This window comes from Leopardus geoffroyi, chromosome C1 (genome assembly GCF_018350155.1).
Source record: "Leopardus geoffroyi isolate Oge1 chromosome C1, O.geoffroyi_Oge1_pat1.0, whole genome shotgun sequence".
Lineage (NCBI taxonomy): Eukaryota > Metazoa > Chordata > Mammalia > Carnivora > Felidae > Leopardus > Leopardus geoffroyi.
In genome coordinates, this window is record NC_059328.1 from 166,569,250 (window position 1) to 166,585,095 (window position 15,846).

General features: G+C 38.1%; 1 protein-coding gene across 29 annotated transcripts in view; it reads left to right on the plus strand.

The window, feature by feature from the left end:
- Window positions 1–15,846, plus strand: part of OSBPL6 (oxysterol binding protein like 6) — a 217,076-nt gene that overhangs the window by 97,844 nt on the left and 103,386 nt on the right. For 3 of the 29 annotated variants that reach the window (XM_045480328.1, XM_045480346.1, XM_045480354.1), the window contains exon 3: window positions 4,062–4,192. The exons of the other annotated variants lie outside the window; for them this stretch is intronic. The gene's annotated coding sequence lies outside the window, so the exon portion shown is untranslated. The remainder of the gene's footprint in view (window positions 1–4,061; window positions 4,193–15,846) is intronic. 29 annotated transcript variants of the gene reach the window in all.

A 15,846-nucleotide genomic window follows, 5' to 3' on the forward strand; every position in this document is an offset into this window, starting at 1 on the left:
CAATAAAATAAAATAGAAATACAATACAATACAATAGAATACAATACAATGTGTGTGTTTTAAAAATAGTGGTTTTCTGAGGTTAAGCTGATATCTCCCAAACTTGTCAGTGAAGAAGGAAGACTTTTCCAAAATCAGAATGGTGCGTTGTTCTTAATTTGGAAATCTCATTTGCATAGTGATGGGGTTTGAATTTTTCTTTCTGTACCTTCAGGGTGTCATTTCAGAGTCTGATATTTCATGACCCAAGGGTTCTATCACCTAATCTTTCTGTTTCGGTCCCTGGGAGGCAAAACTGATTCATTGATTTGGCCTCTTTTTGAATGACACCCATAGGAATTAGAGTCCATTGACCAGCTCCCTACTCAGTCTGGACACCAGAGTGATTCAGTGAGCAAAATGCTGTGCCATCTTCTTGTGTAGGACTTTTGACATTGAGAAATCTCACCATCAGAATCAGATGTACCCTCAAGCACATTGGTTGTAGTTCATCACAAAGTGTCTCTTTCCCCATCTTTGATCACTGTATATTGTTAGGAGCTGAACTATTTACAGGGGTATTCCTGTTAATTTGATACTGAATCAAACTTTCGTACGGTAATAAAGAACTTTAGCCATGAAGATATTTCAAATCATTGGGTCCTTTTCTGTCTGCATTCGCTAAACTCAAACATGAATTATTTGATCAGAGTTTACAGATGGAGGAAACTGATTTTGATCCTAAAATAGCAGTTCTTGTCCCAACAACTCAATTAACTTCAGACAGGTAGTGCTGTTACTTAAGCAGATTTTAGGCCTCAGATTACCGATTTTTAATGTTGAAGCAAACAGGAAAGAAGGCCAGCTGGTTTGGATGTTTATTTTGAGTGGTTTAGTGGCCTGGCTGCATTGCTTTGCTCTGTCTTATGGAATCTCTTAGGTCAGTATTGCTTAGGATCTCTTGATACTTGACCACAAGCAAAGATGAAATGTACATGAGTCCCTTTGACTGTCAGGTTTAAGTTCCTGGAAATAAAGTAAGTAGAAATCTGTTCCCACACATATTTGCCAAGTTGTGCGTTGACTGTATAAGATGGAAATTAAACTTTTTTTTAAAAAGGGAAATGCAAGTGATCAGCATCTCATTTCCTTTACGAAATGTGTTTATCTGATATTGTTCTTTTGTCACAGGAATTAGTTTGTACGCATGTATATTCAGGAAAGCTTTCAGAAAGCGCCTTTGCCTCTTTTTCTTGGAGTTCCTGGTATCACCTCTCTATTCCCTTTCACTTAATTCCCTGAGGAAAGGACAACCAGCACTGAAAAAAAAAAAAAAAAAATGGAGTGGGGGGTGTTTAGAAGTCATTATTGACATAAAAACAGGTTGAAATGTTGTGAAAAAGGTAAACTCAATAAATCAACTAACCAGTCAGCAAAGAGAACATGGATAGAGGATAAAGTATTCCACTTTTTGCTGATGTTTGTTCCCTTTTATCTGTTTTGAGGGTCTTGAGACTCCTCCCTCAGGTAGTGGCAATGGAGAGACTATCCAATGACAACTGGTAAGGCGGATGTCATTTTACCTGTCCCTTTCTTCCTCTCCTGGGCTTTCCCTCCTCTTCTGTCTCTCTGAAGGAGGACTCTCCTGCTCAATAGGCATCTCATTCTAAAATGCTGAAGGGGCCAAGGCGAAGGGAGCAGGCCAGTAGCCAACTGGAAGAGGAGTGAGAAGAACCTCAATGAGATGACAAGAATGGAAACAAAGGATCAGGAAAGAACCTTTGTCCAGGGATAAAGGCCATGCCCTAGACCAGTCCTCCACCTGTACGTTGTCTTTCTCATTCTGCTTGGTGAAGTTTTAGAAAAATGGTCACCCCCTTAAATCTGAAAAATTTAGACCAACTTTGAAAAATAAGTTGTATGTTAAATACATATCCAGTAAAATTGGGAATGAAGAAAAGTATACTGTTAATATCAGAGGTTTCATAAACGAAATGGTAGGGAAGAAGGAAATTTTGATTTGTTAAGAATCTTTTCATCTTTTGCTGTTTTTTTTCTCTGCTTAAAAAAACACCTTTCATTGAGAAAAATTTCAAATTACACAAAAGACAGTGAATAGTATAGTAAACTCCCATACACACACCCAGATTTGTCTATCCATCTCCCTTTTATTCTGAAGCTATTAGAAGTAGACATCATGTATTTAGATCAACTAGTATTTTACTCTGAAATACAGTCATACAGGAAAAAGCAGAGTTAAGTGCTTAATACTTCCTTTTTAATAGACAGTTTTAGAGTTGGTACTTTAGTTTTTTCAAAAGGTATTAAAGAGTTTCCTTTTTTTTTTTTTTGAGTATCATTGTATATTCATGGATTTAAAATATATTATGTTTTAATTAGTTGCGGTGATTTTTTTTTTTCTGGATGCTCAAGTACAACATTGGGTCACTGGGATCCCCTTCAAGTTGGCTCCTGTGTATACATAAATAAAAGAGAGCCTCTCATAAGAGAATCCCAGTGAATTTTCACAGACTGGCCAGTTCCATATCATCAGCAACCAGATCAAGATAACAAAACATCCCAGAAGCACTCTTGTCCTGTTAATTTCTTTGACCCTACTTTTTGGTACAACAGGATGCTTCTCTTGTACATTTCATATCCCAGTCTAAGTATCAGCCATTCTAAGAAGCTCTGGTTCTTTTCAGTAGGTAATGGAATTTAGAAACTAGAGTCTAGGGGCACCTGGGTGGCTCAGTTGGTTAAGTATCCGACTCTTGATTTCAGTTCAGGTCATGATCTCACAGTTCATGAGATCGAATCCCATGTCAGGCTCCCAGGCTAATGGAGTGGAGCCTCTCTCTCTTTCCCCCTCCTCTGCTCACAAACTTGTATGCTCTCTGTCTCTCTCTCTCAAAATAAATAAACAAACATTAAAACAAAATAAAATAAATAGAAACTGCAGTCTAGGTCTTAGGAGGGCTTATTCCTGTGGGTTCTCAGTGATTCTAGGCTTTTTGGGGGGCAGGGTAGAAACTATATACATTTAAAAATAATACATATGAGTTCATACTGGTTTTTTCAAGCTAACTGTATGGATTTTTAATATTGTTTGATTTTATATTTGTATCTCTTTTCTCTTACACTGAAGATCTTGGTTCCAAAATAAGATTACAAACTTATTTGCTCTATTCCTTATTTTTTTAAATTTTTTTCAATATATGAAATTTATTGTCAAATTGGTTTCCATACAACACCCAGTGCTCATCCCAAAAGGTGCCCTCCTCAATACCCATCACCCACCCTCCCCGCCCTCCCACCTCCCATAAACCCTCAGTTTGTTCTCAGTTTTTAAGAGTCTCTTATGCTTTATTCTTTAAGTACACAGAATACTTTCAAATGAATAAGCTCAGTCAGCATTACTACTACTAATTATTGTTCTGTTTTTATGCAGAGAAAATATGTAGAGTTTTATTTATCCTTTTTTTTTTTGGTCATTATTTTTGGTCTTTTAAAATTCATGCATGAGGTTAGAAGATGAATCTTTCCTTCAACTCCATTTTTAGTATTAATGTTGATACGTTTCTTGGCAGTGAAATTCAGTCTATTAAATCTTTAGTTTACCAGATAATTTGAGTTATTTGCAACTCATTACATCATAAGCAGGAGATGTTCCAGAAGCGACAGTGGGATTATTGTTCTCTCTGGATGGTAGATCGATTTGTGCTGCATTGGATGCATTTATTAGTGTCTACCCTTCCTCATAGTGCAGGTCCAGAGATAGAAGAAAGATAAACACTCTAAATGAAGCAGAGAGCCTGAAAGTGCCCCAGGATTTTTGTCTTATTCTTTTTATTTGATAGATGGTTATTTGATGGGTGCATATTTTGGAATGCCTTTTCGCCCCCTTGGTTGGTCAAGTGATCAAGTGCTTTGACTTTTGGACACATTTTGTAATATTTGACCCTGGGATAAATGTAAGCATTCATAGAGAATATGGGTGTAGGTAGTCTCTCCCAGCTTCCTCCTGTCCATCCTTCCTTTCTGCCAACCATCTATCCTTCCTTTTTTTTTTGCACACCCAGGTAATTCCTGGACCCCGAGCCGAGGGCTGCACAAGGGAGGAATAAGGAGAGCTACATCACTCCCTATTTTGTCTTTTAAAACTTTTAACCTGTCTTCTCAAAACCTCTTATTCTCAAACCACCTCCGTAAGGTATTTGAGTTCTTTCCAATATATTTTTACATACAGAAGAATGATTAATACTGTAATTAGTCTAACTGTGAGGTTGATTTAAAATTATTTGTTTATTGGCTTTTTACATCAGATGAGTAATGCTAGGAAGTACTGTGTGTATGAACCCACAAGACACATCGCTTTGAAAGGTTTGGCTTTCAGAGAACAAGGATGTATTGGAGTAACAATTCTAAACTTTGCCCCAGTAAGAAATGATTACAAAGATGATGGACTAACACATCGACTCCCCAAAACTTCACTGTGTATGGCTGGTGGTAGACTTTTAAAGGTTTGAGATTTCAGAAACAATGGTGTGTCTTTTCTCCTGTGCCTTATAGCAACCCTGCTGTATCTGAAGTGTTCACTCATTTGTGTAGGCATTTGGTCATTCATTCATCCATCCATGTAGCAAAGTCTCTGGAGTATCTATCTATCAATATGCACCAGTCACTATTTTGGACCCAGGTGATAACAAAGAGAGCAGGAATCATAACTGGTGAAGTCTCTGGGAACAGATAATAAGCCAATAAACAAATAATGTAACTTTTGAGTGAGGTAAGAGCTGTGAAGGGAATGAAAAGAACATTGTGCTAGAAAGCAACAGAGATGGTGCCTATTTCAAGGCAACAGGAGCTGAGAACTGAAAGATGATTTGCTGACTGCATGTTCATGTTTGGAGTACTGAATTTAGAAGCACTGTACAATTTATTTAAATAATACCTAACAAATTCAGCATGTGAATTTATTTCCAAATGTCTTGTTTTTTTTGTTTTTTTTTTTTTTTTGTTTTTTTGGTCGGTACTTTAAGGTTAAAATCTCTTGTTTTGTCAGTTTGTAAAAACTGGAGGAAGTCCTGGGGGGAAGAGTATATATGGGAACTTGCTGTGGTGTATTTGTAATTCTCTGCAAATCTTAAATTGTTCCAAAATAAAACACTTAAAAGAAAAAACTGGTGAGGAAATACCAAAATTTGTAGCAAATCAAACACAGTGTTGCTTCGATTTGCAGAGATGAGGTAGCTAGGTTTACACAGGAAGGTCCTGTGGGGAGAGTGGCACGTGTTGAGAATTTATTACTTAAATGCTCTTGTACTTGTCCCATCATGGATTGGACCAATTTCCCCCCAGTTTTTGATCCTTAATTTTATCTTCTTAAATTTCAGAAATGTAACAAAACTTACCAATAAAGTTAATTTACATTTTTCCTTTTTTAAAATAATTCATGCATTTTCTTGAAATCGCCTTGGACTATGTAGGGTGTTATATTTCAGTTGGATATTAGCAAATCTTTTTCTTTTTTCTCTTTTTTTTTTTCAACGTTTATTTATTTTTGGGACAGAGAGAGATAGAGCATGAACGGGTTAGGGTCAGAGAGAGGGAGACACAGAATCGGAAGCAGGCTCCAGGCTCTGAGCTGCCAGCACAGAGCCCGATGCGGGGCTCAAACTCACGGACCGCGAGATCGTGACCTGGCCGAAGTCGGACGCTTAACCGACTGCGCCACCCAGGCGCCCCTAGCAAATCTTTTTCACATGGGGCTTTTAATAAAAAGTTTACCCTGATCAAAGCAATCCCCTCTACCCTTTATCCTATTAATATTTTTCAGTTTGTGTATTTCTAAACATAAAGTATCTTCTTTTTTACATGTTAGGGGAGATAGAGAAATCTGAAGTTGGCAAGAAGCATTAAATTCAGAATCTCCTCTGTGAATGCTTGCCAGCTGCAGTGTGGATTAACAGCCCTGCCATGGGAAGCTGTTGGGGAATCTACAATCTTTAAAAGTACTTTGCAGTATTTGGTCCCAAGAATGCTTACTCATCTTCAATAGTCTAGTTCAAGGATCAGCAAATTATAGCCCACAGGGCAAACCTGGCTTGCAAGCCTGGCTTTATAAATTAAGTTTTAGTAGAACATAGCCATGCTTATTCATGTGCTCATTTTCTATGGCTGCTTTTCCACTACAATGGCAGTGTTGAGTAGCTGCGGTGAGACCGTATGGCTCATACAGCCTAAAATATTTTGTTTGGCCCTTTACATAAAAACTTTGCTGACCTCCGATGGAGTCAGATGGTGACTGGATTATCTCTGCCCATTTCAGAATCTGGGATCCAAAAAATGTTGCAGTTGCAGGGATTAGTAGACAATAGAGTCCTGTTGGGTTATGATAGAGCTTTTTGCTTTATTTTATTTCATTTTTAAAAATGTTTTTATTTAGTTTTGAGAGAGAGCGAGTGCGAGTGGCAGAGGGGCAGAGAGAGAGGGGGCAAGGGATCTGAAGCGGGCTCTGTGCTGACAGCAGAGAGCCCATTGTGGGACTTGAACCCACAGACTGTGAGATCATGACCTGAACCAAAGTCAGACGTTTAACTGACTGAGCCACCCAGGCACCCTGCTGTATTTTCTTTTTTATTCATAGGTGGAGATACTGTGTTTGTAGTAAAAATACTTTTTCATAAGCTTTCTAATGTTTTTAGTAACAGTTTTGTAGTATGAAGCCCATTTCTATAAATGTTAAATGCTAAACACCTTAGTTATCAGTTGAAATTCTAATTATTATATATATTTTTGAATTGCTGAGGAACAATTTTAACAATTCCTTATTTTTGAGGCTTTACATCTATTACTTGGGAGTGACTGTGTCTAATACTATATTATTATTCCCTAGTGTTAGTGTTAGGTCATCGAAGAACAGGGCCCAGCTGGCGATCCTTTACACCTGTGTCCAGAGTCAGGCTTGTTGAAACAGAGTGCTGGACAGAGTGCTCACAGGTTTTGACCCACTAGTATGGACAGGCGCAAGAATTTGCATTTGAAATGAGTTCCCAGGTGGCATGTTGGTCCTGGATCACCTTTCAAAACCTCTGTAGTAGACAGCACTGGTATTTCCTAAGCTTGGGATTTGGGGAAAAGTAGCTTTTTTCATCTCAATTCAATATCAGGTGACACATTAAAACTTCCTTTGAATTTCTTAAACTTCCACTCATCATCTTTGTGGCAGGACTCACTAATGAACCAGGTATCATTTTACTACTTTTTTCTGTTTTCCAGTCCCAAACTTCTGTTGCCATTGCCTCCTGGCCTCACTGCTCTTGGGTTTTACTTTTTAAAAAAAGAAAATCTCTTTACTGATGTTTTCAGTGGAATTTTGGGATGAAACAGATTCTGTCTATATTCAGTCTGCCAGATTTACCCCAGTGTGGTGTGTGTGTGTGTGTGTGTGTGTGTGTGTGTGTGTGTGTGTGTGAGCGCGCATTTTAAAGTACTTCTTTCTTTTCTTGATTCTCGTAAAATCCTGTGAAGTGAGTTGGGAACTCAAGTATTTTCTCTGCATAAAAGAAACCAAGGTCCTGAGACACAAGATCTCGTGATCTGCTGGAAAAGGAAGGCTCCAGCTCAAGCTTTTTGACTGACATCCATTTCTTTGTTAGTTGTACCATGAGTTTGACACTATCTGGACCTCAAATGTAGTTTGTCAAACTATTAGGACCCCTATTATTTCACTTCATATCAGTGTCTCAATTATTTTTGATAATAAAATAATCTTAAGTGTGTTATTTGATCATTCTTTTATATTTAAGTGTGGGCTTATTTTTAATAAGGATATGCCCCAAATCCATTTAAATACATGAACTGGTACATCAGTTTCTATTTTGTGGATTTTTGTTAGATTATGACCCCTCCCCAAATACTCTTGATCCTTTTGATGGAAAATTAACAACCTTTTTCATAGGGGCTTTTAATAAAATAGTGTCATGGATCAAACCAGTCTCAAAATTAGTACTCTTGAGACAGGTGTCCTGAACCTGCTCATGGAGGAAGTTGATGTTCTCGTGGATACAGTGTGTCCTCAAATCTGCTCCCTGACAGTCATTTGGAGGAGGGGCTCAGAAGAGGAGGCATAATAACAGTAACCATTTTACACAAATAATGGCATCTGCTTCTCACAACTTCATGAAATAGATATTTTTATCCTTGTTTTTAAGTTTATTTATTAAAAAACTTTTTTTAACATTTATTTATTCTTGAGGGAGAGAGAGACAGACAGAGTGTGAACAGGAGAGGGGCAGAGAGAGAGGTAGACACAGAATCTGAAGCCAGCTCCAGGCTCTGAGCTGATGTGGGGCTCAAACTCACGAGCCATAAGATCATGACCTGAGCCAAAGTCGGACGCTCAACCGACTGAGCCACTCAGGCACCCCAATTTATTTTTAGAGAGAGGAGAGAGAGCGGGAAAGGGGCAGAGAGTGAGGGAGAGAGAGAATTCCAAACAGGCTCCTTGCTGTCAGTGCAGAGCCTGATGCAGGGCTCAGTCTCACGTACCATGAGATCATGACCTGAGATGAAATCAAGATTCAGACGCTTAATCAACTGAGCCAACCAGGTGTGCCTATCCCTATTTTATAGATGAGGAAATTGAGGCATAGAGAAATAAAGTAAATTGCCTGATGTTTGATAGCTAGGAAATAACAGAGTTGGGATTGGTTTCAGACCTAGGCAATCCATGCATTTTTTTTTTTTAAGTGTAAAAATAGAAAAAACAGCACAGGATATATGCAGTGGAGTACTGACAAACATTTAAAAATCAGCTCTCTAAAAAAGGGGGAGGATACTGATTTGCATGGCTTACTTCTATCATGGCCAATTTCAAGTTCCCAAGAGGATGTCTCTGGAGGCTGGTCTGGCAGGCAGGGGGCTCCTGAGCCTGTGTAAGCTCGCTCCAGCCCACCACCAGGTGTGTGCGAAGATTACCACACCCCAATTAAATGAGTACATGATGCTGAACTGCCTGGGGCCTGGCAGCAAATCCTCAGTTATTGTCAGCTGTTCCTTCTCTCCTGTGGCAATGAATGAGCAATAATTGAAACTAACACTCATGCTGAATACCCGATGCAAATAGAAGTATGGGCACCCTGATATGTAGGTAAAGGTCTACATAAACATTGCTATTCTGGAGGGATGACAGTTTTTTAAAATTCTGCTTAAGGCTCTTAATCATGAAATATTTGCGATTAGGTAGATAATGGCTAGTCAATTAGGTAGGTGGCAGGTGCGGTAACTCTGTGCAGCCAGGCTAATTCATCATCCGTATTGAAAGAATTACACTACTGCCTCTCTTCCTATTCCTAATGTATGACTCGGCACGAGGGAGAACAGAGCAGATAATGCCCCAGGCCCCTAGAGTACCATTAGCAGGTTGGTGGGTCTTTTTTTAGGAAAACCCAGAGGTTTCCCCTTGGGAATGTTGAACTCTGTACAGTCTTTCTCTCTATTGAACAGAAAGGGAGCTCCACTCTGCAAATCATTTGGATTATTTTTGGGTTCTCTTTGGGCAAATATAATAAAATCCAAGACCTGGCATAAGGTGGTTATTTCAGGCAGCCTGTGAGCACAGTCAACTGTATTTAATGTATATAATGAGGGCTTAGGTCTTAACTGAAATGATAAGCCCAGCAAACAATCTGAGTGGTTTTTGTGGTCCCTGATATCCGACTGCAACGATGAAAGTGACATAGTCCCCACCCACGAAGATTATACAGAATCGGTACAAATAAACAGTGCGGTGGTATTCAATAATATATTCATGCATAAATATAGAAGTAATACAGATTGCAGTGGCAATTCTAATTGATTAAGAAAGATTTTATAAAGAAAATGAAACCTGAGCACAAAATAACACAAAAGTGATGTCTGCATATTATAAAAGTTATTACAGGTGATAATACAGGAACTTTTTTATTTTTTGTAAAATATACATAAAATTTACCATTCTAACAGTTTTTAAATTCTTATTTCAGAGGCACTAAGTGCATTCACATTGTACTATAACCATCACTATGGTTTGAATGTTTGTGTTGCAACAAAATTCATATGTTGAAATCCTTATTCCTGAGGTGATAGTATTTGGGGAGGTGATTAGGTCATGGGTGGGTCCTTGTGAGTGGAATTAAAAGAGACTCCAGAGAGATCCCTTCGCCCCTTCTGCTATGTGAGGACAAAACAAGCAGATGACCATTTATGAACTAGGAAAGTGGGTTTTTACCAGGTACCAGATCTTCTGGTGTCATGATCCTGGACTTCCCCAGCCTCCAAAACTGTGAGAAATAGATGCTTGTTGTTCAATTTTTTCTTTAACATTTATTTATTTTTGAGAGAGAGAGAGAGAGAGAGAGAGAGAGAGAGAGAGAGAGAGACGGAGCGTGAGCAGGGGAGGAGCAGAGAGAGAGGGAGACACAGAATCTGAAGCAGGCTCCAGGCTCTGAGCTCTCAGTGTAGAGTCAGATGCAGGGCTTGAACTCAAGGATCATGAGTCATGACCTGAGCTGAAGTCAGATGCTAAATCAACTGAGGCCACCCAGGCACCTAAATCCTTGTTGTTTTTAAGCCACTTAGTTTATGGTATTTTGTTAATAACAGCACAAATGGATTCGGACAACCACTTTTAATTGAAGTATAATTGACATAGAATATTACATTAGTTTCAGATGTGCAACATAGTGATTAGCCACTCTGTGTTATGCTGTGCTCACCACAAGTGTAGCAAGCACCTGTCAGCCAGTGTCCCCATGCTGTACCTTTCATCCCTGTGACCTATTCATTCCATAGCTGGAAGCCTGTACTGCTCGCTCCCCTTTATCCATTTTGCCCATCCCCCAGCCCAGACAACTCCTTTCTTTCTCGAGAACCTTTTCATCTTCCAAACTGAAATTCTGTACTTATTGAACCCAAACTCTGTTTCCCCCTCCTCATGGACACTGGCAAACACCCTTCTATAAATTTGACTCTGTGGGGACCTAATATAATTTGACTCCTGTAGGTACCTAATATAAGTAGAATCATACAATATTGGTCCTTAGGTTACTCAGCATAATGTCTTCGAGGTTCATCCGCATTGTAGCATGTATCAGAATTTCCGTTCTTCTTAAGGCTGAATTCTATTCCATTGTACAAATGTACCACATTTTGTTTATACGTCCATCTGCTGATGGACACTTGGGTTGCTTTCACCTTTTGCCTATTATGAATAATGCTGCTTTGAATATCAGTGTACAAATATCTGTTCAAGTCCCTGCCTTCCATTCTTTTGGGCGTATACCCAGAATTGGAATTGCTGAATCATATAGTAATTTTATTGTTAATTTTTTGAGGAGTCACCATACCATTTTCAATAGCAGTCTGCCATTTTACATTTCTGGTAGCAATGTATCAGAATCACTTCTGGAACATTTTTAACCTAAGCCATTTTGTCGGCTTTAAGCCAACTCTTCAGCATAGCTCAGTATAGGAAATTCCTCTAGAGAACAGGACATTTGCCGCTACTCAAGTCATTTGGTGTCTCAGTAAAAGTTTATACACACTCAACATGGATTAATGAATTATTATTTAAGATCACAAGGCAGAGGCAAAATCTTTGATGTTTCCTGTTGTTGCCAAAAAGTCCCCACTGTGCTGACAATCAGTACCTATTAGCAGTCATGGGAACCATAATTCCCAATATTATCTTTCCTGTTAAAATATGAATTATGACATTACCAAGCTTCCTTTCAAAACATGTTAGCAAGAGTCAGAAACCAAATAATGAATGAAAAAGTGGCTGACAAATCTTAGAAAATTAGCATTGGCAAAATTATCGAGGTGATGGTACCAAAATGGCCTTGTCAAAACTGGCTGTGGTACATGCTCCCATCAAAATCAAATGTCCTGTGATCGCGTTATGTTAAATATGTTGTACAGCTTTTGTGCCCATGGATTGTCTTTTAACCTGTACTGGTAAGAATCCTTTTAGTAATATGAACTCCCAAGGATGTACTTTTTTTAGCCTTTTGATAATCCGATGAAAGCTATTGAATATCTCCCTAGGAAAATATGATGCTTGTATGCCCCATACATTTCATATCACTTAAGAACCTCTATAAATTTGTATTGTACATCAGTAATGTACCATCCTGTAAAAAATAAAAACCAAAAAACTAGAGTTCTCATTTATTCATTGATTTATTAGTAAAATAAGGGTAAATAGCAGTGAAAGAATTTGTTTCATGGGCTTTGAGGTCAAATAGATTTGGAAACCAAACTAAGGACCCTGTTTAACAAACCTCCTAAATCCTACTTTTGTCATCTATACACTATGAATAACAAAAGAGTTCCTGGATGGGAAGTAGGACATCTGGCCTTCTGGGTTTTTTGTTTTTTTTTAATTTCTCTTTTTATTATTATTGTGTTTTTTGGTTTTTGTTTTTGAGAGAGAGAGAATGGGGGAGGCGGAGAGGAAGAGGGAGAGAGAGAATCTCAAGCAGGCTCCATGCTGTCAGGGCAGAGCCTGACTCAGGACTTGATCTCATGAACCATGAGATCATGTGCTGAGCCAAAATTAAGAGTCAGTTGCTTAACCAACTGAGTCACCTAGGCACCCCACAACCTTCTCATTTGATTCTGTACTTGAAATAGACATAAAATAGAACATTTTAACATGTTTTATTTCTATTTATCCAGAGTTTATATGTCTTTATTATTTGTTTTTAGGTTTATTTATTCATTTGGATAGAGAGAGAGCACAAACAGGGAGGGACAGAGAGAGTGAGAGAGAATCCCAAGCAGGCTCATCACTGTCAGCATGGAGCCTGACACAGGGCTCGAACTCACGAACTGTGAGATTATGACCTGAGCTGAAGTCAACATTTAACCAACTGAGCCTCACAGGCACCCGCTAAAACTTTATTTTAAAAGCAATTTTAAGTTTACAGCAAAATTGCAAAAAGTAAAATTGCAGAAAGTACAGAGGATTTCCACATCCTTCCTGCTCCCCACACGTAGCCTCTTCCATTGTCAACATCCCACACCAGAGTGGTACCTCCATTACAATCAATGATGAGCCTACACTGACAGGTCATTAGCACCTAAAGTCCATAGTTTACATTAGGGTTTACTCTTGGTGTTGTACATTCTGTGGTCTGGACAAATATATGACACATATCCACCAATACAGCATACGTAAAATAGTTACACTGTCCTAAACATCCTTTGTGCTTCACCTATTTTATCCTTCCTCCCACTCTCCCACTCCCAACCCTGGCAACCACTCATCTTTTTTTTCTGTCTCCATATTTTTGCCTTTTCCAAAGTGTCATGTAGTTGGGATTATATAGTATGTACCATTTTCAGACTTGCTATTTTCACTTAAAAAATGAAGATGGATGGACGGATGAATAGATAGCTATGCAACCAGCTACATTACTGAAAGCTTGCTTTCTTTTCACCCCTTCTGGTTGACTTTCATTTGATTCTCATGTGCATTTAATTTTTAAAATCTTTTTTATTATTTACATTTTATTTTTGATGGGGTTGGGGGGGACAAGTGGGGGAGGGGCAGAGAAAGAAGGGGACAGAGGATCCAAAACAGGCTCTGCACTGACAGCAGAGAGCATGATGCTGGGCTTAGACTCACAAACCATGAGATCATGACCTGAGCCAAAGTCAAATGCTTAACTGACAGCCGTCCAGACCCCCCTCATGTGCATTTCAGATGAACAATTATATTGTTCCCTGGTTAGCATTCTCAGAGCACAGTGTTAACAAGGTAATAACCAGTATGATTATTTTGTTGTTGACATTGATGAAAATGGTACTGATGTTTCACCATTGAGCCTGATGCTAGATTGATTTATGTGCCTGTGTGTGTATGCTTATGCGTTTATATATAAACAATAGCACATAGAAAGGCAACTATTCCCAGGTGCCTGGGTAGCTCAGTCAGTTAAGTGTCCAACTGTTGATCATGGCTCAGGTCATGATCTTGTGGTTCGTGAGTTTGAGCCCCACATCAGGCTTTGCACTGCCTGCTTGGGATTCTGTCCCTTTCTCAGTCTCTCTGTCTGTCTGTCTGTCTGTCTCTCTCTCTCTCTCAAAATAAATAAATATAACAACAACAAAAAAGAGGTGTGTGGGTGGCTCAGTTGGTTAAGCATCTGACTTTGGCTCAGGTCATGATCTCAGGGTTCGTGAGTTTGAAATCCACATTTGGCTCTCTTCTGACAGCACAGAGCCCACTTCAGATCCTCTGTCCCCATCTCTCTATGCTTCCCCCACCTCAATATAAATAAACATTAAAAAAATTTTTTTAAATAAAAATAAAGGCAACTATTCCAATATTTGTTCAGAGTTCTTAAATATTTGGCAATGGATATTAAATGGTGTACTTTTTAAATCAAGATGATTGTAGAATATTTAGCCTTTGGATTATTATTAGTTTTAGTTATTTATTATAGATTGCAACAATTATCTAATAACTTAGTGTCTTCTATTCCTTGGTTATATACTTTTTATAACCTTCTTTCTGTACTTATGGTTCCTGTTTTTCTACATATTTAGAAATGAAAGTATAAGTAAATAATGTAAATTAGCTGATAAATCTAAGACGTTTATTTGTTTATATTTTTCTTATATTTGGCTTTTCAAATTTCATAAATTATAAAATTAATGCATTTTTGTTTGTTCATTTATTTATTTATTTATTGAGTAGGCTGCCCACCCAGCACGGGAGCTCAACGTGGGGCTTGAACTCTTGACCCTGAGATCAAGACCTGAGCTGAGATCAAGAGTTGGATGCTTAACCAGCTGAGCCACCCTTGAGACCTGTTTTTATTCTTTTGCGTTTAATAATGGAAATGATTAAGACCATGAATTTTCCTTTCATTATAGCTGTAGCTATGTTCAACATTTCTAGCATATTCTTTGATTGCTTTTACCCTAGTCTTTCACCTGTGAGTTAACTGGACAATGCACTCCATCATTCAGAAAGAAAGGGGAGGGAGGTGAGGGACAGGACTGAATGCTTTTGGTTTCTGCTCTGTTTTCAAATGTTCTACAATATCAATGTGCTTTATTTTTTCTTCAACCTAAGATGTACTTAGGAGAGTATATGTTTGAACTTTTTCTAGGATTAACCCCTGCTTGCTTCCAATGTTTCATTAATATTTAACTTATTGAATTGCTTCAGAGAGTGATTGAAATTCAGCAGTATCATTAAGGTCTTATTTTGATTTGCTTTTTACTAATTTTGCCTGATAAAGATTTTTTTTTATTTTCCAGATAAAGATACTTATTTATATTGTTAAAGATTCTATTTTCCAAATTGAAGTCTTCCTTATGTTAAGGAATATTTTTGAATACTATTCCTTTTCTTTTTTGGTTTTTGTCTTCAGGGCGATCCATATCTGTAGATTCAGTTTCTGTTATCTGTTAACTTTTCCTGCCCTTTTTTCCATTTGCAAGATGATTTCCTAAACTTTATCTTTTAAACCTACCTCTTGACTAGATTTTTCTGCAGAAGTGTTCAGTGTTTCATTAATATCATTTTAATTATTTTAAAATGATGGTGTCATCATTTTTGCCTTTATATCTTCCTTACCTTTACTACTTCCCACTGCTTCTGAACCTGTCTTATTTCTTATTCAGAGAATTTTTTTTTTTAATTTGTGAAAGTGTGAAACAGAGGTGCTCTAAAGCTGCCCTCTCTTTCACTAGGATTAGCATTCCAGATCAGCCCTCTAGTTACCTCTTGCACATAGTAATTTGCTCTCCTATTGGGGGAATATATTTTATAGTGTTTTATACACACACACTTTTTTTTTTTTAACT